The following is a 22,110-nucleotide window of genomic DNA, read 5'->3' as shown; positions in this document are numbered from 1 at the left end:
TGCCGGGTTGTAATATTGCCGCTATTGGACCTTTGAAATGCCACAATTTTATGTAGAATATTTTAGAATTCACTAAAGATTGATCTGGTATCAGAGCATGTGAGCGGTGTAGCCTAATCGGGGTTTCTGATATACTCGTGATAAGTATAGGCTATTGTTACTGTCATTGCCAAAGTCAAATTAAACCAGCGTTAGGTTTTCTTCGATTAATATTGAAACAGATCAATAACAACTTAAATATAATCATTATTGTTCCATTGTAATAGCATTGTTTCTTAACCGTTTTAGCGATCGTACCCCTTGTACTTTCAATTAGATTTCCAGTGACCCGTGTCGATTTTCAACACAATTTTTGATGGGACCTATATAAAAATCAAAAGCCCATTCACACAAAACCGCGCGTAGCGCGAAGATTATTTTCCAGTTGAATAAATTAGCCCAGAAAATATTCCACAGCATATGGGCCAATTTCCACAATGCATCTGGTACCCCCTATGGTGCTTTGTACCCCGAAGGGGATACGGACCCCTGGTTAAGAACCCCTGGTATAGAAATGACTAATCGCGCAAGAATCCATTGGTGTTACAGCTGTGGAGCGTACCACTACCTTACTCGCCGCCGATAATAACATGGACAGAGAGTACAAACAACATCCAGGATGTAACCCAATATACGTCACGGGGCCACAGAATGTCAATGGTTTCCATACAGACCTGATTAGATTTCTTTATTCTATATACCCTACGCAACGCAAGCTACGGCCTTTTCGTATATTACTATTCCCCACGACAACTTCCTAGATTTTGCGTCCGTAGGATTGCCAAGTCACTATTCCGCGACGAAAGTCCTTCTCTAATTTTAACGTTCTACCCTACTCAACTCGAGTCATTTTTAGTTTATCACTCAGTCAATCCAAAATCGAGTAATTTGACGAAAGGTCGCACCAAACAAAATCACAATTTTCAGTCGCGATTCATCAAACGGTTCATATTTTGTCATCATGAACTTGAAATGTGACGTAATAGCGATCTTCCATTGCATGGTAGATTTTAGGAAGCGATGTGATGGTGAAGTTTGTTTAGATTTCAGGTTTTTGTAGTAGTTCTAAGTGAACTTTAAGTTCCTAAATCTAAAAAAAAGATATATGACACTAGAATATATTGTCGAATACTTGAAATTGAAAAATGCCTTCGCGGGCCGCACAAAATGCTCTCGAGGGCCGCATGCGGCCCGCGGGCCGCGTGTTTGAGACCTCTGATCTATAGTGTGTATATGTCTGCTGCAAAATCGCCTTTGGAAAATATATTACCGAATAAATACGTGCATGAAAGGCGAAAACTTGTTACACTGTTACATGAAATCATCGAGAAGTAGCCTCATGACCGTTTTCGGTATGGTACACTGTCAAAATTAATACGAACAGACCAATACCGAATTTTGCGTAAAATTTACTGAGGAATAGGCTGATCAAACGATCAGCTGTTAGCCGCCATCGAAAACGAAACAGCTATCGCGCTTGACAGGGGTTGTAATTGTAAGCAAATGGCCTGAAGGCCACAATTTCACGGTGAAATTGACATTGGAGAATATAAAATAAAAGTAAATATTTGAATGCAAATCGATGATGTTAGTAAACTGTTTCTCCATATCATCATCTCATCACCTATCTCAGTTAGTTAGCGTTAACACAGATACACCGGCTTTTGCGTGAAATCCGCAATGCGTTAGGTAGGCTAAGTGTCAGATCAGCGCACATCTCTACCATACTCGACCTTAATAACGAAATTGCTGCCCTAATCATTGAGTGCCAACCTTGAGACGTGGGACAGCGTTCGATACTAAAATCAAGACATACCATGCAAAAGCTCATGACGGATCTAGGTAAGGAGCATCGGTAAAATCAATGGAGACCAATACCGGCTTTGCGTAAAATATGTTTGCGATAAATGACGAGTCAGCTCTCACTCGACTTAGGAAACGAAATTACCACTAACACAGTACAGTGACAAACTTGAAACTTCGTACAGCGTTCGATACTAACATTAAGACTTACCGTACCTAATGTCATGACCGATCTCGGTATGGAACATCGTCAAAATCAATGGATACCAATACCGGCTTTTGAGTAAAATCTGTTTGCGATACATGACGGATCAGCACACACTCAACTTCGGAAACGGAATTACTACCCTAAACTTTAAGTAGAAACCCTGAAACTTGGGACAGTGTTAAATACCACCATCACGACATGACATACCAAGTTTCAAGAATTATCATGGTGTGAAACACCATCAAAATCGACCTATACCAGCAAAGGTCGACTAAACGCATATGACGGTAACCGAGTTCAGATATAGATACGATTGTTACATCACACCTTAAGGGCAACCAGGCTATGTTGCCCCGGCTGCTCGGTAATTTTATGAATAGGAGAGAGTAAATCACTGTTTCTTTATTGTGCGCGGCTTTGAGAGAATAGACAGTGAAAGCTGGTTATGAGCGCTACCGGGGCATGCCCCAGCTAGGCATTCGCAAAGCGAAAACACGGAAGAGAATTCGATTTTCGCAGAGACTTCGCTATATACGGGCATTTACAAGCGAAAGGACAAGAAGAATACGATTTTTTCTGTGATTTCGGTATATATAGATTGCTGTGCGTCTTTAAACGGTAAAGAACTGGTATTGAACAGAATTTTAGGTGGGGCAATGCCCCAGTTGCCCTATAGGACGAGCCGCCACTGGCAAAAACCATAAATATCAATCAACTGGTACGTCACAATAAATCATTATATTAATATTGAAATGAACCGGAATACGTTCGATTGTCACTAGTCAGGGGTAATCGTCAAAAACTAGTAAAGCCAGCTAAGGCTGTGCGAACAAAAGAAGTTCGTGTACCATCTAACTATGGTACATTGAATGCTCTCTAATTCGAAATTTCATGCTGGTGACGTTATATTTTGTGATACGATTGTTGATATACGATGTTCTTTTGAATTCTCTACTAATTGATAACGATCCCCCCTGACAAGTGTCAGCCGAAAATATTCAGCTTCATTTCAACATGGATATGCTATTCAATGGTATATATTCATATTCTGTACATCCAAGAAACTCTTCAAGTACGTCACAATTGGAAAGTCGTGGCGTCATCACAGCACTAATCCAAAGTCACCATTTGATTCGTCACGTGAGCCGTAGTTTCTCTGTGAAAACTCATACCAATCATGCCGGTTGGCTTACTTGAGCATGTGAAACTTGAGTTACATATCGATTTCTTGCAAGTTACTTCTTTTTCAATGTATTTCAGTGAGAGCGATATGCTATTTTTACGAAGCATCAAACAATTACCATTTCGATTTTAAACAGATGTAGGCAACAGTGAAAGTGTGAATCTAAGCTATTCACGCGCATTTTATAGATATGGGGGTCACGCGCTCTAAATATGATTTGGTCTCAAATATAAAACCGGGACCACGAAAGCCAGTGTCATGAAATTGCCGCTAAAAGAAAATTCCAATTATCATTGTTCCAACGCGGCACTGAAGTCAATGAGTGGCGGTTTTTCAGGTGTCGGATCCTGTCTGCTGCACACTAAATCTGACTCGGACTAGTCGAACCGTTGCGTATTAACTCTCTTCTGTAGTCAAATACAAGCAGTCCAAACGAAAATACGGGGCAGCTTGTTCAAATATGAAGATACATAAATGGCGAGATCGCAAGATTGCTTGCTCGTCCGATATAGAAGTCGATTGGCGAGAAATGTAACATAACAGGAACAGTGACATATAAAGGAAACGAGAACGGACGCCGCGACAATTAAATTAGCCAATCAAAATAATAACAATCAATCGGTTAGACGTAAAGACCGACCGACGTGAAGACCGACCAGCTGCGAAATGCTTTTCGCCGAAATATCCTATTCCAGCGTCGCAATAATCATTAATCATTAGTGAACGCTAGATCAGTGGTTCCCAACCTTTTTGTCTTCATTCCCCACTTAAGATTTATTCCGAGCCTTCATTCCCCACCAACACCGTAACAGCACTTCGTCAGCCCCTCCCCCCCAGAAAAACTTTGCTCTTGGGCCCCCCACATGGTGATACACCAAACAAAGCCCCCCAGAACCGCCTCAATCACCCTGAGCCTGTTCGCTTCCCCGTCACTTATCAGCTATATTGGGTTTACTGTTCAGTGCGTCGCCTTATAACGACTAAACGCGCGAAGCGCAAAAAATTTATATAATTCATGTTTGAATCGGTCAATATGATCGGGAATTGCATATATTTTGCTATCAATTTTTATCCCCTTTCTGCTCACGTAATCAGATTTACCGGTAGAGCTGAGTGCGGTGCCCTGGAAAAGATAAGACCCGAACTAAGTATTGAACCTCTTCGGGCAGACCCGTTGGTATATTGCCCTCGTTAGATTATGCTATTTCGTGACCTCCTATATATGCTATGTCAAACGATTTGGAAATCGCCAAAACTGAAAGGCACACACGATTTCAAATTGGTATTGCATTACCGGCAAATAATTTTTCCCTGAGGGATCTCATTTGTCCTGTGGGGTTCAGATCGCCAGGACAGTAACATTCGGCGCCAGCCATTTAGCCGCCTGGACAATTAAACATGTATGTATATTGTATATATATCGAAGTTATCGGACAGAACAAGGGCATTCCTTCTCAGCAAGCTCTTCTCGCTGCTGATCATTCTGGCACACTGCTCGGAGTCGCATGTTACATGGCCTATAACTTCATATGTATTGGTGCGTCGACGCGCAGTAATGGCCGACGCCGAAGTCTCCATTTCTATAAAATCTACGTATTTTCGTGGGGGAAGGGTACCCAATGATAGAGATATTCGGCACTATTAAATCGCGCACCGAGCGCGACATTTTTTTGAAAAAGTGGCATAAATTTTCAAACAAATACTCCATAATTGTTCATGAACATTTGAACATTTCTATCTGGAAAAATATCACAATTTTCACATCTGTTTTTCGGAAGTATCGGCAGAGGTAAGGCACAAGTGAGGCACAGTCGGCTCAAGCCCCACTTGTTATAGCGCGATTCATCGTAAATGGCTTAAACTGATAATGAGGGATATTAGTTGAACGAAATTGTCACACTGATTCCGAAAATCTAAATATTGATCAACTTCTCAATTCCCAGAGTCTTCGGAGTAATATAACCTGGCTCAACACCTCTATTAGAAAGCTACTTACCAATTAAGAACGCGGATATCTATCGCATTGTTTGTAATTTGAATTCGTAATTTTGGATGTCACGTCCGATGCAGTTCGTTTCTCCGCGTAGACCAGGAATAAAGGGGTACATTAAAAATGGATGGTCATACGGGCTTCGCCATGTCTGCTATTCTCTTTGATATATCCAGGTATCGTACAATCTAAGATTTCGGGGCGTGCGATGTCCGGTACATCAAATTCACGAGTGATATTGGCCAGCGACGCGACAGCAGCTCATGTTTCTGCGCGACAGTCTGAATCCCGCGCTGGCGATTATAGACGCAGGCAGAATCATGTCTAATGGACTATCTATGTATGCTAATCGGCGACTTCGGTCAGCAGTGCACGGCCGCGCACGCGCACATCTTAGCGGGAATTGTCTGCAAGTATATTATCTCGCAAAATGCACTGACTTGTATCATTCCACATACTTCGCTATGTCGACTTGACTCGAGTCCCCTCTGAAGATCGAGTGCTTTTTCAATGATTCGACTTGACCTATAGGACTCGAACGTAGTGACTTGTTTCCACCATTGCTAGGATTTGCCATATTTTGCGCGAGTCTCGTGGTATGGAGTGTGTTGAATCGATACCCAACGAAATCGGATGGATGATTATAGACTGTAATTTAGTCGCTAAATTAAAACACAGAATTATTGAATATGTATTTATTATTGCGATTCAAGTACAAAATATTCACGCCACATGATGCGGCCACAAATGCAAAGAGGCATCATAGATCAAGTACCGCATCAATAACATATTGCAGCGCCCGACAATTTGAAAACGCATTTCGAGCCATCATTTTTAACTTAAACTAATAGAAGATACGCAGAGAATTTTGTGCATAAAATAGGATTATTATGAAAGAAAATATAGACGCAAATATACATTCAGGATGAAGCAACTTAATTTCGATGCCGGGAAAGGCGGGTATGAATATAGGCCTGGGCAAAACAGAATCACCAAGGGCTCAGTTGATGTGAATTCACAATAAACGATCGGCGATAGCATGTTCAATCTAGAAGGAAACATTAATCAGAATCATTCAAGGAAGGACGTCGGCAGCTACTCAATAACTTTCAATGAACCAAGTCAATCAACATTGGCGGGACCGACACTGCGTATCGCGAACAGATTCGGTTACTCGATTGAAACAGGAATTCTTGTTACTGCCTCACGCGAATACGAGTTGCCTGCAGTTGGTGCATATCGCATGCCGATAGCAGTATACGTTCCATTATAATTCACGGAAGTTATTCAGTAATTACCCCACTGCTACAACACTGCTTCTGAATTGACGGACTTGTTTGCACCTGCAATAGCTCAATCGAAAATTGCAATATTGCCTTGCACAATCCATGTCAAAAGTAATCGCTGTTCACATAATATTACCACCGCTTCACCACTGGCACGTTCCATGCTGGCAAAAGCCTACATTTTGTGATAACTGGAACATTGATTTTCAATCAACAGTACGTCTAAGAGCATGAACAGAAAACTCACATGCGCATATCCATCCCCATCAAAGCCGTCAAACTCGGGGCGACAATGTTTCGTGAAAATAGTCTAATCTAATTACAACAATCATATATGAATGTGTCTTGATATGTTTCGAAAGATTTGTTGCTTCACACGTTCGCGAATTATTTTTGTTATCTTGCAACTTTGCCTCACTTCAACGTTCAACCACGTACAAACAGAAGCTAGCACAATACTTAAAGGGGCACTGCGCTCTAAAAATTATGTGGTCTCAAATTGAAAATAAAAACGAACAAAAATTTTTGGTCGCGGCCGTTTCCTTCAGAACACCACCGTAATGGAGCTGCATTTTATTGAAATTTCTACAAGACCAGCTGCAGCGGCTGCTTAACCCGTTACATGGCACGATGTCTTCATCGTTGCACTTGCTTGACGCGATAAGGCAGTCACGCAGAGAACGAAAGTTATACACATTTCCTTCAAAACATCGGCTGACAACTATCTAAAATTCGTTCTCTGCGTGACTGCCTAATCGCGTCGAGCAAGTGCGACGGTGGAAATATATTGCCATGTAACGGGTTAAGCAACCGCGACAGCTGGTCTTGTAGAAATTTCAATAAATTGCAGCTCCATTACGGTGGCGTTCTGAAGGAAATGACAATGGCCAAAAATTTTTGTTCGTTTTTATCTTCAATTTGAGACCACATCATTTTTAGAGCGCAGTGCCTCTTTAAACTCCCTTTCCGATCATAATCGTCGTACTCGCACCGGTGGCGAGATAAAATCGCCAGGTTACCTGAAATAAAGCTACACGCCAAATATTGGTCAATTCAGACCACAATAAAAGCCATGGAATCTTTTCGACACTTCTATCACAATCGTGCTACAGGCATGTCTGAAAGGAGAATGATGACTTTTCCAAGTACCTGTGATGAATTTTGGATGATGAAATTGCTGATAAAGTAAAATTGAATATGGCACTGATAAGCTGGAACTATATATTGAGAGAGCCCCGTGAAAACGATGGTAATATACATTCCAAATTGAATACTTTCAGCACTGAAATCTGGGACCATAAACAGAAAATATATTGCCAGGCAGGTAAAATACAGTGTAGTATATTTCCCAGGATATAGTTGATATCATTTGTCGCACCAGTGTGAATTCCACATTATGAGAACAAATAAGTTTGGGGATGTTGTCTTCACAACGCATTCCGAGATTATTTGTTCGATATCCTACTGTAGAATGTCTAAATTCCTCTGGCGAGCGAACTACAACTTACGACTCATTTTGTCGACTTTCAGAGATGCCACGTCATTCTTATGACATTTACATTAAGGGGACTAGCAACCCAAAAAATAATCAAAATTTCCAATTTTTTTTTTTCGATAGGAACCAGTAACATTGTTTCTCTGCTGTCACCTCATGGCCTTATTTCACCCAAGTTTCAAGTTCCAACCAAAAGTTCGCACGTTTCGTACGAAACTATATGAAATATATGGTTTGCCTGTTATAAGATATATCTATCTATATTATCTCCGGGTACTGATTTGTTAGATTGTTGTCAGATGACATTCTAGGATTCTGGTACTCATTCTTATCATTTCATCGGTAACACTTGTTCATTGACTTTGTATGTTTCAAATGTTTGATTGTCGTTTCCTAAATTGAAAAATTGTGTTACGTCGCATCACGGTAAACCAAAATTTGTATGAAATACTTGTCGTAAATGTGTCACTCAAGGTTTTTTGAAAACCTGAGATTCAGACCTACGCTATGCTACAAGTTTTTAGTCATAGGTCTACCATTTCAGGAGGTACAGAACGGCACAGTAAACTTGCAGCAAATTGATGACCAAAATTAGGATTTTCTAATTTTTAAATTTCGAAATGAAATTTCTTTGAGATGGGTTGCACATAATCCTTGGAATTTTAGCATAGCACATCACTGTCCTAGTACGCCCTACAGAAGGCGTTAGGTCAGTAAAGGGGCTTCACAATATCGAGATTTTGCATTATCCGTGTCGGTGCATTTTCTGTCCTTGAAATCCAAAAAAATACACAATCTGCTGGGTAGACCAAGAATTTTTGGTTTTTGTTTACAGCATAGTGACATCTACCAACTGTGAATATTTCATGGTGATGGTGGTAGCCATCCGAAATTTAGGTTTTTGGGTTGCTAGTTCCCTTGAGGCAGTGGTTCCCAACCTTTGCTACACGTACCACTAGTGGTACGCGAAGGTCTTCCAGGTGGTACGCGAGTAGATTCTGTTTTTTTTTTCGACCGAAGGGAGTTATTATTTGTTCAGGTGGGTTGATTTTGAATTTTCCAAGTTTTTTGACTAGTGGTGAAAAACAATTCCATGCATCCCATCAACCTAGCTGATAATGCATAGTTTAATAGAATTTGTTATTACTAGGGCGATTTTTTTGACATGTTAAAATGAGTCAAGATTTTGTCAAAATTGAAGTGTTAGGTCAAAAAATTGTCAGAATTGTCTACAAAGACAAAATATTTTTGACCCCTCCATTTCGTTTGTATCGTAGATTTTGCGCTGTCGGTGAACTTATCATTTGCTATTTTACAGCTTTTAGCCTACTTTATAGGCCTACCGTTGTAGACGGCCTATTGTCTGGTCATCGTGAATCTAATCGTGAAGTTCTGTACCTCAAGGAAGCTCTCATCGAGAATCATAAAAGGTCAAACGAAACAAATAGGTTGACAATTGACATGCTGTTCTGGTAAACGTACCGCAATATCCTAACTGATGCAAGACTGCTTGGGCATTGCATGGTTCTTATATCAAGAAGAGCAAGATGAAAAATTGTTATGTACGCAACATTGTCAGAATGAAGTAACATAATGTGTCACCAGCAGTGTACGCACAACTTGAGTGTTGTCAGCCAACAAACTACTGCTGTTGAACGTTCTTTCTCCATTCTTGCCAGGTTACTTAGAAAGGACAGACACTTTTTACCCGAGAATGTGGTAAAGTATCTAACGTTGCACTACAACAAATTTAAATAACTCTATATCGCAATACGTGGTGTAACTACTTGAATTCTTCATAGGGCCAGATATCGCTAAAAGAAGGTCCCAACCTGAAATGAATATAATTAGTACAATTTTAAGATTATGTGCAAAAACACCCAATTTACATACGTGAGGCCAAGACTTGGTCAAAATTAGGTTTTTTTGGGTCAAAATCCTCCGATTTTAGGTAAACAATCGTCCTAGCTATTACACCCCACATAGGTCAAATACGTGATAATGACGTCATAACTGGGGAAAGCATTTTTGACCGCCTATTATGGCGACCGTAACTTAAGTGGTGCGCGAGCACTGCATGAAACCTCAAAGTGGTACGTAGGTGGAAAAAGGTTGGGAAGCACTGCCTTAAGTCATGGGGTGGGCAAACTGTGGCCCGTAACACCGTTCTTTGCGGCCCGCGAGTGGCTAAAGAAACTTAATTAAAAATATTGATAAAATGCGTACTAAAAATCGAAATAATGCAGGGACTTGATTAAACTTTTTCTTGGTATATTTCACCACGATAATTCTAAGGCAGTGGTTCTCAAACTGGGGGGCGCGAAGCTGAGCTCAACTGAGAATTTTTTTCTCGCTCTGCGCGATTTACATTAAATTCATAATTATTGCTCAGTATTTAGTTTGAATTTCATATTTAAAAATCTCTCATCCACACTCGTAACCTTGCAAGCCATCGAACTGTCCGTTAGGTTGGCTAGCATCCTGGTTGCGTTTTGTGATATGACGATAAGGGGGCGCGAAATCTTTCACCATTATAAGGGGGGCGCTTCTTAAAAAGTTTGAGAACCACTGTTCTAAGGTAAATATTTCCTATAATATTTTTTATGTTTAATTTCTGGCGCGACAGCCTGATCTCAAGGCCCACGCAGTTTGAAAGGGTACTGCTGCTAAACATCACGAAAATCATAAACGAGATTGACATAATTCGGATCACGAGTTTGATTTCAGATTGGCCACTCCAGTTTTAATTATTTCAGTGATGTGCTCATGAAAACGACTCGCACGTGCCATAAGTAGATTTGTTCTCTGTATGCGTAGAATTAGGGATGTATATTTTTTTACACATAGTAGAAGCGTGTTTGAAGTGAACATGGTTATGATGCTGTCAGCATATTGCGTGTCCTGGAACTGAACCAAAAGTGGAATTAGTGAATATATGAACAGATCGCTGCTCAGTGCTCACAGATTTAAATTTCAATCCTATTCTAAGAACCGGGACAACCGACTTTCATCTCTATAGCTTTATTTTTGTTTTTGTAGTATTCATGGTGTTTGTAGTCTACTATGGTCATTTACACAAGTCCGATATTCTTCAATTTTTCCGTAAATGCCGACTTATAGCACGGCCCATGCACTTCTAGACTTTTGAAAGACACCACTTACGCGGATGAGGTGTCGAAGCAGCCTAGATAAACCTCCAGAACATATGATCTTAAGTCTTGGTTGGACTCGAACCCGCGCCCACAAGCGTTGCAGCCGCGGATTATACCACCGCGCCATCTCGCCACCATGTCTACATATTTGACAAATTGGTTAATGAGGTCGCCCAGACTATGAAATCTCGCCACGGTTTCTGACGCGTGTACGATATCATCAAAGCACTGTTTGATTTGTTTTAAATAAGCATATATATTATATCCATGCCCTCACTATATAATCAAATACCAATATTGCGTTTTGGTTTATAATCCCAATTTTAGTGCGGCCCACGTATAGATTCAGATGTTGAATGCGGCCCGCGAGCTCAAAAGTCCCCCCCCCCGCCTTAAGGGAACTCGAGTATTCCGAGATGCGATGCTCAATGAATCTCAGGTCATCATTATTTTGATAGCGATGTTGATCTCATGTTTCGGTATTTGAGACGACCCCGTAAATACGCCATGTTGAACTCACTGAGCAATATTTGCTCATCCCTTATCTTTTCATTGAATCGCATTGTTGTGGTGTAATATTGTACTGATTAGATTTACTAATAGATGCGAACAAACTTCGTTTGGATTGATTCTAACTTTTTACTGATTCCAAATTCGCAGTTCCAAAAGCATTAGCATCGGTCAGCGGCCCAGTCAAATGCTGCTAATTGCAATCAGGGACGGTCTACACCAGGGGTCGCCAACTCAAAACAGGTCACGGGGCACTTTTCAAAATTTATAGAGGCCGTGGGCCACATGACTTTAAAATCGAAATAAAAATAGGCAACGCAGTTTACCACCCAAGTTTTGATAACTATACGTCAGTACAATGCTGTACTCTCTAGCATGGACAACGGGCATGGTTACCATAATATAAATAATATTTCATTGAAGAAATACAAATACAACAAAAAACATCATCATCATCACTTTCAATCTATTTTGCACTATGAGCTGCGCACGATACCTGACAACATTCTGCAGCAACTAAAGAAGAGGTGGTCAACTTGTTTACTACTCACGTCCGCATTTTCATTACTTGTGTAGCCTACGGTCAGTCCATAGTCGTAATGAACTAACTGGATGCCAAATACCCACGTTAAACAGTACACGTCCAATTGTCCATTGCCAATGAACTCAGAACTAATCTACTATGCGCACGGAAATCGTGAGTAGTGATGTTTTGAATGACTGCACGGACCCGTTCTGTAGTCGCGCAAAGCGCGCAATTTTTTATATTCATGACTGAATTTCGTCATTAATATTAGTATACTTTCATATATTGCTATCATATTGTTATCATTTCTCTGCCCATATTTTCAGATCCACCGGTAGAGTTGAGGCAGAGGGTTTTTTCGAAAATTTAAGGAAGTTATTAATTCTGTGTTGCATCTTTGGGTGGACCAATTATTATTAGTCCCATTTGTTGCATGCTATGATTTCGTGACCTTTTTCAGGATTGTCGGTAGAGTGGATTATATTGGATTCGCCCAAATGTAGGCCTATACCAGAAACAAATTAATTTCGTGATGAGGAGAACTCGGTTACAAATTGGTATTTCTTTATGGGGCGTATTATTTTTCTCTGCTTTTCCCATATGTACTGTGGGGCTCAGATTACAAAGGATACTACTATACTAAAATCGAAAATCGTCTCCCACTGAACCGCGCACTGCGCGAAGAAAATTCAAAGAATAATTCAAACTTCTCATTAATTACGGAGTCAATTCGTAAATACAATTTGCATATTGACGGCCGCCAACACATCTTAATCGAATTAAGTGTCGACGGTCGCATAAGTTTCCTTCTACGGCCGCAGATTGGCCACCCCTGGACTATCCAGGTTAGCTAGTGATGAATAGTGATATTGAGCACAGGAGAATAGCTTACTTTGAACAACAACAACAACTATATGTTTAAAATGAAATCAATTTCAGGATTTCAAAACGCTTTACTATGCGTTCTTCCGAAATTTCAAATCAGGTCGCGGACCGAAAAATGTGACCTCGCTAGCCATTTGTTGGTTACCCCTGCTATATACAGTAAATTGTGTGGAACGCCGGTGGATCGGGTTTGACTCGTTTATTTCGGAGGTAACTCTCATGCTGACGTGTTTGAAGCCTGTTGTACGACTACGGTGGTGCTTTTAAACAGTTTTAAGCGCCATTCCCACTTTTTTGACGAAAAAAAAATTAATTCTTACAAGTCAACCGAAAATGGCTGTACAAAAAGTAAATGAAGATAATTATAAATATTTTGTCCGGGTGTTCAACAAGTAGGCTATCGGTTTACACCATCAAGTATCTCTTTAAAAAGACAATTCTATTTCCTCCTTTTTATTTAAACTATATTGCACTAAAATTATTTTCGGCCAAATACGTTGTTAGATTTTGTACGAGAATGCCTAGTGCTTGGATGGCCATAGGTCTTCATAAGAACCATCCAACACTCCTATCCAGAATGCACCGTTTTTTTCCGCGAGTGCATAGCAAATGCTTTCTGACAGATGCAAAGGTTGTAGTGGCATATCGCGAGCCAAGCCTCACACATCAAAAAGAATGCCTTTTTAACATTAGTATGCTTGGATTTTACGGGGTGCATGACATAAAGAACGCGCCAACAACAATTGTACGCAACACAGCTCCCCGAAGCATGTTTGACGCACACAATTTCCAATTGGCAGAATTTTCTTCCTCCAAGCGACGCATTTGCATTACTCCTACTATTAACTCAGATTCTGAGGACGTGACTATTTGGCAACGACTGCCGACCATTTCAACGACCGAGTATAACAATATAGAAAGTCTTGGCCAATTCGCGACGGCCATTATTGGCCACGGTTTTCTCGCCGCTCATCTTTTTGACACCGCACTTTTCCAGCGATATGATGGCGAAATCTTTACGTCTTCTTGTGTCCCGAGGCGGAAGGGGTTAGCCTCGAAATGAATGTGTCTCATAGGCCTTCACACGTTAGTTGCACATCTCTACACTAATGCATCCCAACGGTCTTCGACGGTGATTTCCAGAAAAACCAGCCGGACAAATCTTGTCATGAATTCAAACCAATTTGTGTATTACAAAGGTCGATACATTTACATGATCAAGCCATACTTTCTGCGTGTCTCGCTTATCTTATTGCTTATGGTAAGCAACATCGTGATTTTTGTTGTGCAAAGCCATCCCTCTGAAAATCGCGCGAGGGCTAGGAAATTTCTTGAAAAAAATCAACAAATATTACACACATCTCAGCTGTTCGCTCTGATGCCGTGGCGACTCAAAATCTACCTTTGTGACCCTTGCTTTAAGACGGGCGTTCCTGAAGGATGGCCGCACCAGAACGATCTTGTAATATCCATGTAATATTTGTTGAATATCTTGCAACAAAATAAAATCTCCTTGCGCTTCTTACGTTCCACCGTGGATAGTTAGTACATGTCCGAGGTCACTGTGAGATATCAAATGGTTTCGATATCCAACACTTTGTCCTCCCCCCCACCTTGTTACCTGTGGTGTTCCGCAAGGCTCTGTTCTTGGACCTGTCCTTTCTACTTTATATGTCAATGATATCTTTGAAACCTCATCATTGAATACCACTCTCTTCGCTGACGATACTCACTTCCTATCTCACGCACCTACTACCGCAAGCTTGAATGCCGTCACCCGTGATCAAATGGCCAAAGTGCATGAGTGGACGTCCCATAATAGCCTTCGGGTTAACGCTGCGAAATCCCAATTATTGACCGTGAACTCCTGCGATAACCTAACCGTTGACATCGCTGGCCAACCAATTTCCAACACTAAAAATGCCAAATACCTTAGTGTTTTACTGGATTCCGACATGTCATGGAAGAGTCACATACAATCACTCAAACCCCACTGTAAAAAATCTGGTACATTTACTGGGAAATCTCTGTAAATTTTGCAACGAATTACCGGTCGCCGCCAATAACTGTGCGTAGCTTGTAATTTTACATTTTGATATGTAATATTACCTCAATTTAGCTGTAAAGTCAAGTTGTCAGAATTTCTTCGCAAAAATACTGACAGTTACTCGTTACTGAAGTTTACCAGGCTATTGGCAACATTGATTAGCTTGAAAATCTCTGCAGCCAATGTATATGTGGAACTGAATGTTACTGATATCATTCTCGTGGTGATTTGACCTGATTCAACCTCGTTCGCGAGACTGGGGTCTGTCATACGGAGATTGTTGGCCCTAGTACCGATTTCAGTATAGTACATAGTAGGGTAAAAGAAAAAACCGACAACCGTAGCTAATGTGATGCACCATAGCCAGTTAGCCATTATATTATATTATAAGGCTATGGCTATAATGCCGGTCTCGCTGGTTACATTCGCTGTTACGGATAGGACTGATGAGTTAGAATATCAGTCTAGGATGTATAATATTGTTCGGGAAACTAGAAATATCAACGCAAGCTCTGTTGACCATTTGGCGAACAAGGCGACCTGTAATAGGTTACATTAGGTTAACGTTACGCGCTACTGATTTTTCTGAGATTCGTAGTAAACAACCAACGCACTACTGTGACATCACAGGCAGCGTCTGGTTTAGTAGGTACGGTAAGTAGTCAACAACACATGGAAGAAATATCAATTTATACGCAATAAGATGGAAAAGAGAGGGACTATATGTAATGATAAATGTTTCTATATGAAAAAACGACCTAAATCAAACATTATAACGAAGTGGCCAATAAATATTATTGGTGGCATGTCAGCGGATGAATACCGCTTATTTCGAAATCGTTCGAGTGTCGTATCGCAGTGTTTCCAATTTAGCGATTTTCGCGCTAGATCTAATGATTTTTCATCCGGTTTAGCGCCAAAAAATATCAATCTAGCGCCTAGCGATAAATCTACCGATTTTTGAAAAGTATTTAGCGATTATTTAGCGCTTTTTTCGCCGAAAACACCTAATAAGGATCAGTTCTTGCCGACAACGGCATTGGCTATACCGGCCTCCAGAGTGCTGTCTCGGATGATATCACTGATATATAATTATAGATTACTAACCTACGGATAGATACGCAACTCCTGGTGATTACGCATGCGCTGAGTACTCCAAAAGTAGCATAATTGGCACTGGCAGTGCTATATCTGGCGACCTGAGCGCTGAAATTTAACGTAATTGGTCTTGATCGAAAGCTAGTGTCGCAGTGATTTCGGAAATACAAATTAAAATCTCGACAGGACAATGGAACCACCCCGAAATAGCCCGCAAAGCCTGAAAACCGGCATTGCTCCAACAACGGCACCGCCGCAACACAATGAACATAACAATGACCAATTTTGTCCAGCGATTGTTTGTATCAATGCCTATTTTCAGACTTTGGGGGCTGTTTTGAGGTCGTTCCAATGTCTTGACAAGAATCTAATTCGCATTGTCGTAATCAGTGTGACACTATAGTTTTCGATTAGGACCAGTTTTATTAAATTTCATACCCTGGGTTGGTCCTCGGATTATTTTCTTAAGGTCTCTACTTATAGTGGCTGGTAAACCCGGCTCAAGTCGTGTTGTGTCGGGCAAGTCGCATGTCGTGTACAAGTGTGTCAAGTCGCATGTCGTGCTCGAGTACCCCAACACAGTTTAGAGAAGACGAGCGCATTTCCACGGTATATCGCATCACGTATCCACGGATGCATCGAGCAAGGCACGTTTTTATAGTGAGCGGTTATGACTGCAAACCTGGTCAGTGGTCACACGCATATCGATCATTGCGCAAAGAGATCTGGTTTATCGAAATGCACTGCATTTTTGTCCCGCTTAGAGATGACTATTAAGTATTATGAACTAGAAATATGATGAGTGACTTTGGCGCCAGACGAGTAAAATATAGCAGAGAAAAATGTATTAATATTATGGTTCAATTTAACACCTTTAGCAATTAATGCAGATTTAGCGCTATTTCTTAGCGCTTTTTTCTCATGATTTAGCGACATCTAGCGATTTTGACACCAGTTCTAGCGATTTTCTTCCATCCAGAGTTGGCAACACTGACGTATCGTCGTCTGGCCATTATTGAGATTTGAGCAAAGGGTGGAGCGAAGCTTGCTGTGCTTGAAGAAAGTGGACACGATCGTTGAAGATTCCTGAGAATGCTGAATGGGAAACGCATCGTAAAAGGTATAGTACTACATAGTATTCGTTACCGTGAATATCTACTACTGTGCACACCACCGGGATGACTTAGATTTCATGATTGAAATATTTCATTCGCCGCATTATCTGTTCTATTTCTGGATATTAGTCGACTTATCCAGTGACCTGTGACACCACATACTCCGCCGCGGAGGAGTTGAAACTGTTGGCATGTTTATGTCATTTTCGGGCCATAGCAAAGAGATGTTTTCATCCACTGCTGGATTTGTTTGGCACACATGTCACCTCAAATGAGGAACCTTTTGCTTCAATACATAAGATTAGTGGTTGTCAAGCTGGTGAACGCGAGAAATTGACCAAGTCTGTATGAATTCTGACTAAACATGTGTCTCGCAATCATTTTTAGAAGACGATTGTTAAAGCTGAAACTTATTCCGTATTCAAGAAAGCTCGCCAAATGCAAACTCCAACAGTCGCACTCAACTTCATTTGAGCACATTTTAGATATTCTTTGAATATTTGAAGGAATTCCCACGTGTAAGTCATTCATTACTTTATAGCTTTGGCAGTAGCCTAAAGCTCGGTGCGCTGGGTAGCTGTCGTTAATAGCTGGCGAACTGCACTGCGTAAGACATACTTGGATGCAGACATGTGGTGATTACTTCGTGAATGTAATCGATTGCGATTACGATTACTTCTGAATGACGCGATTACGATTACGATTACAGCAAAATCAGGAAGTAGTCGATTACGATTACATTGGAAAAGTAATCACGATTACTCACGATTACATTTATTTTGCATCTTGGAAGTTATATTGTAAGACAATATATGGATTGCACTGAAAAGGCCTAATGAGATAACAACTTTCTTTAAAAAAAATGCGGCATTTGCTGGTTACGTCATAAAGTACCCATTGCCCATTTTACATCGGACGATTTATCGCACCCAACGATTGGCATTCTTGCCAGGTCCACAACTGCCGCACCTCAAATTTCCTAATAGGACGAGGAGCGAGTTCGAAGGGGGCTCGAAAGTATTTCGTAAACCAACACAAATTATAGACTACTTTCGAGAGATTTCATGAACTTGGAAATTGTCTACGAGCATCGCGATTTAAATGTCTTTAAATAGCTTGATTTTGAAATATATAGCCCACATCTCCTCATCAAGAAAAAAGCATGCATAATTTATAGTAACAGGCATTTAGGTGCCCGTCAATACCGCGTCACGACACACCAAATGACATATGCAGTTTCGGCCAACATGCGAATCCACGAAGTGTACTACTAATGAAGGACATTGGCCGAAACTTTGGGTATGTGTCCATTGACAATAGCCGCGCTGGGTGGGCGTGACTAATTGAAGTTTAGTTGAAATTGAACCGAGATAAAATTGCACTGAATTCACGCTCAGGCGGTTATTTCGCGAGTTAAGCAAAAGTTAACTTTTTTTTAGTCAACCGACTAGTAGTGGAAAAAATTTACCATTTTTTCAGGATTTTCCACAGGTATTCTAAGTTTGAAAATTTTGAAAAAGTGTCCTCCTATCTCGATTCCAAAATGTGGTCACCCTATAATAATTATGAATTACGTGCTCCCAGCTTTTCAGGTAAATCTGACCATCGGTGACTGAGAGAGGATCGGGGACTGAGAAAGGATAAAAAATTAATAGTAATATTATGCAATTACCAATATTATTGACGAAGTTAAATCTTCAACATGAAAATTAACTACCCTATGGGGGCCCAATACCAACGTTTGAATTGGGGGACGATTTGCTGTTTTTGTCCTGATTCTAGCTACAAGCCACGCTAACATTGGATATGGCGACAGGTTCAAATGTTGAGTAAAATAACGATTGGCGCCCGATTCAAGCAGAATCATATCAGAATACGAGAAAGTGAATACAAAATTCTGCCTTCAACCTAATACAGATAATGTAATGCAAGCGGCCTTTATGAGAAACGGCTCTGTTATGATATATATCAGCAGCTGTTGATTTTTAATGCTTCGTCGTGGAAACCGTAATGTTTTATTTGACAAGTAGGCTACAAAATTGCAAACCTTTGTCCGGTGTACGTTCGTACTACATAGGCCTACTGTTCGCCAAGCAGCAACGGTCAAACTGCGTTTAACTAAGCATAAACAAATATCAATACAAAAGTTACTATTTTAAACCAGGCAGGGTGGTGATTAATTATCCTACGCTGCGAGGTAGTGGCGTCTGGAATGTATTGATAACTTGATATACAGCACGGCAAGAGTTCTTACAATCATACCAATGTACAAATTGTACATCGAATATTTATTCACATGTGTGGATACCTCTTGCGCAATAACGAGCAAAGCTAATAGGCCACTTCTGACGTAATAATGAGCAGTGGCATTTGAAAATCTGACGTTTGTGCTATCACTAACTGGTATACTATAATACCTCGTCCTTGTTCACGAATGTTCAGTTTATGTCATAGTCCCGTACAAATAAAAAGTAATCGTTCTTTCACAAAGAAATCGATTAAATACGGGAAGTAGTCGATTACGATTCCGATTACTTGAAAATGCTGTAATCGTCGTAATCGATTACGATTACTAATCGCGATTACCCCATGTCTGCTTGGATGCAATATAGGTTGCACAGTTTCGCCCTCAATTAAGCTACCCTATATCAACACAATTTAATTCAATTCCAAAACTGATCAAATTGATCATGGCAGTACAGAACGAGGCATTGTTCTCTGTAGTCACCACCAGCATTAGGATTAGTCTCAGTGCAACCTACCTTGGAATAAATTGATTTCCTGTTCAATGTTTTTTTTTTTTGCTATATTCAAACAAGTTCGGGGTATTTGTCAGAAATGTTAAAGACTGGAATACGGATTCAAACTTGGCGTAAGACATACCATTTGTATGCTATTAGATCAGTAATGGGAAACCTGCTGCCGTAGAAGGGAATTTTTGCGGCCGTCGACACCTTATTCAATTAGGATGTGTTAGCATTCGTAGACATGCAAATTGAAATTACCAATTCCCTCCCAATTTTTTTAGAGATCCTAATTATTCCTGAAATTTTCTTCGCGTTCCACGCAATTCAATATAACTTAATTTTCTGATTCTAATATAGTAGCGCCCTTCTAAATCTTAGCAGGAATCAGAAACGTGTGCTCCTCACGGAAGAAATTTTTTTATAGTACATTTGGGCGATTTCAATATATTTCCACTACCGATGCGATGGACAATCCTGATCGGGAGCCAAGAAATAACTGCATGCAATAAAGTGCATGACTAATAACAATTGGCCCACACGAAGATGCATTATCATGTATAACTTGCCCTAAATTTTCGAAAGCACTCCCTCCATGAACCCTACCGATGAATCTGATCACATGGGCTGAAAAAAGATAAATATTTGACAGTAATATGTGATACTGCTACTATTACTTAGGGTATTCATTCGTGAATCTAAAAAATTTTCACGCTCCCTCTGCGTGAAAATATGGAATCCCAGCAACTACTCATAACATTGCCACTCGTGATTTCGGTGCGTACAATAGGCCTTTGTCGAATGTATATTAGTCCGGACCTCCGGAGTTCACCGGGAATTGATATGGACCGATCAACATAGCCTATCTCTATATTAGATGATGTGCTCTTTTTGACATGACGATAAGTGCAGGGGGCGCAATTTTTTGGGCCATCGCCAAGGGGGGCGCATGCCGTAAAAGGTTGGGAACCACTGTATTAGATAAAGTAAGTCATGAATCTCTGCTATATCATGTAAAAGGCGGAGCCGTCATCACACAATGTACCGGTAGCGGTACTTCAAAAATTGGTATATTTTTGTTAGCCCATTTGTCTTAGTAGTCTTTATAATGTCATGTCTAGGTTAGGAACTCTGCTTAATACAGCGACTTATGCATGAATTCTTTTTAGTGGAACTGCAAGATACTAGTTACACAGAAGAAATGAGGACGAGAAAAAGAAACCATTGGAAGTTTGGCCGCTGGTGGGAGACCAATCGTGTTACTGCATGTCTCCTAAAGAAGAATTAGACCTCAAACAGCGATACTTTTCCATCGATAACCTTCTCATCGTGAATCATGAATGAATATACAGTTTGTTCCAATGTCGTTTTGGGGTGTGAAGAAGCTTTTGCGACATTTTAGCATTGGGTTGCTTGGCGATAGGTATGGGATGTAGGGATGGTGTGAACGTGAGGTTCACGTTCGCGTTCTGTGTGTGAACCTCAGAAATTTAGAAGTTCACGTTCACAGACGAACCTTGGTAGGTTCTGCACTGTGAACCTTTTTCATGTATTACAATTTTCACTTCATTATAACATTATTGGTTGAAATGTATTGCATTTCAACTGCGGGCCACTATATGCATGGCGCTGGCAGCATAAAAATATCAACACTAAACGAGCACGCACCTTGACAATCTCAAAAATGTTACTTGCTTTGTTTCAGAAGTTCGCTCGGATATTTAGTCACTCTCTGCTGTGAGCTTGACCCGCAATCAAGAGCGAAATACACTACATGTAGGTAGTTGGTATCGTTGTCTGATGTGAAAATCTAGCCGGAGTATGGGGTATGATTTCATATGTTTATTGTATCACAAAAACCGAATCAGTGCGATTGGAGCGTTGGCTACTGCTGTATAACTTGTTAATGGGGTAATATCGGTAGCAGGTATAGGAACCTGTCTTACACTATCCTTGATATCAACGTAGCAATACTCAGACGCCGAATACATTTGTCTGGTCTGGCCTAGACCATTAAGGCGTAAGCTTA

The 22,110-nt window shown here is 40.6% G+C and overlaps 1 long non-coding RNA gene across 1 annotated transcript; it reads left to right on the top strand.

Moving 5' to 3' along the window:
• Positions 1–17,260: 17,260 nt before the first annotated feature.
• LOC145434507 (uncharacterized) lies at positions 17,261–21,443 on the top strand. Its single transcript, XR_013913425.1, has 2 exons — positions 17,261–17,855; positions 21,251–21,443. It is a non-coding gene; the product is annotated as an uncharacterized LOC145434507 (long non-coding RNA).
• The last annotated feature ends 667 nt before the right edge of the window (positions 21,444–22,110 follow it).

Source organism: Botryllus schlosseri, chromosome 2 (genome assembly GCF_051294905.1).
Source record: "Botryllus schlosseri isolate E-star chromosome 2, Bs_hap1, whole genome shotgun sequence".
NCBI classification, from domain to species: domain Eukaryota; kingdom Metazoa; phylum Chordata; class Ascidiacea; order Stolidobranchia; family Styelidae; genus Botryllus; species Botryllus schlosseri.
This window is presented reverse-complemented; position numbering and strand designations above follow the sequence as displayed.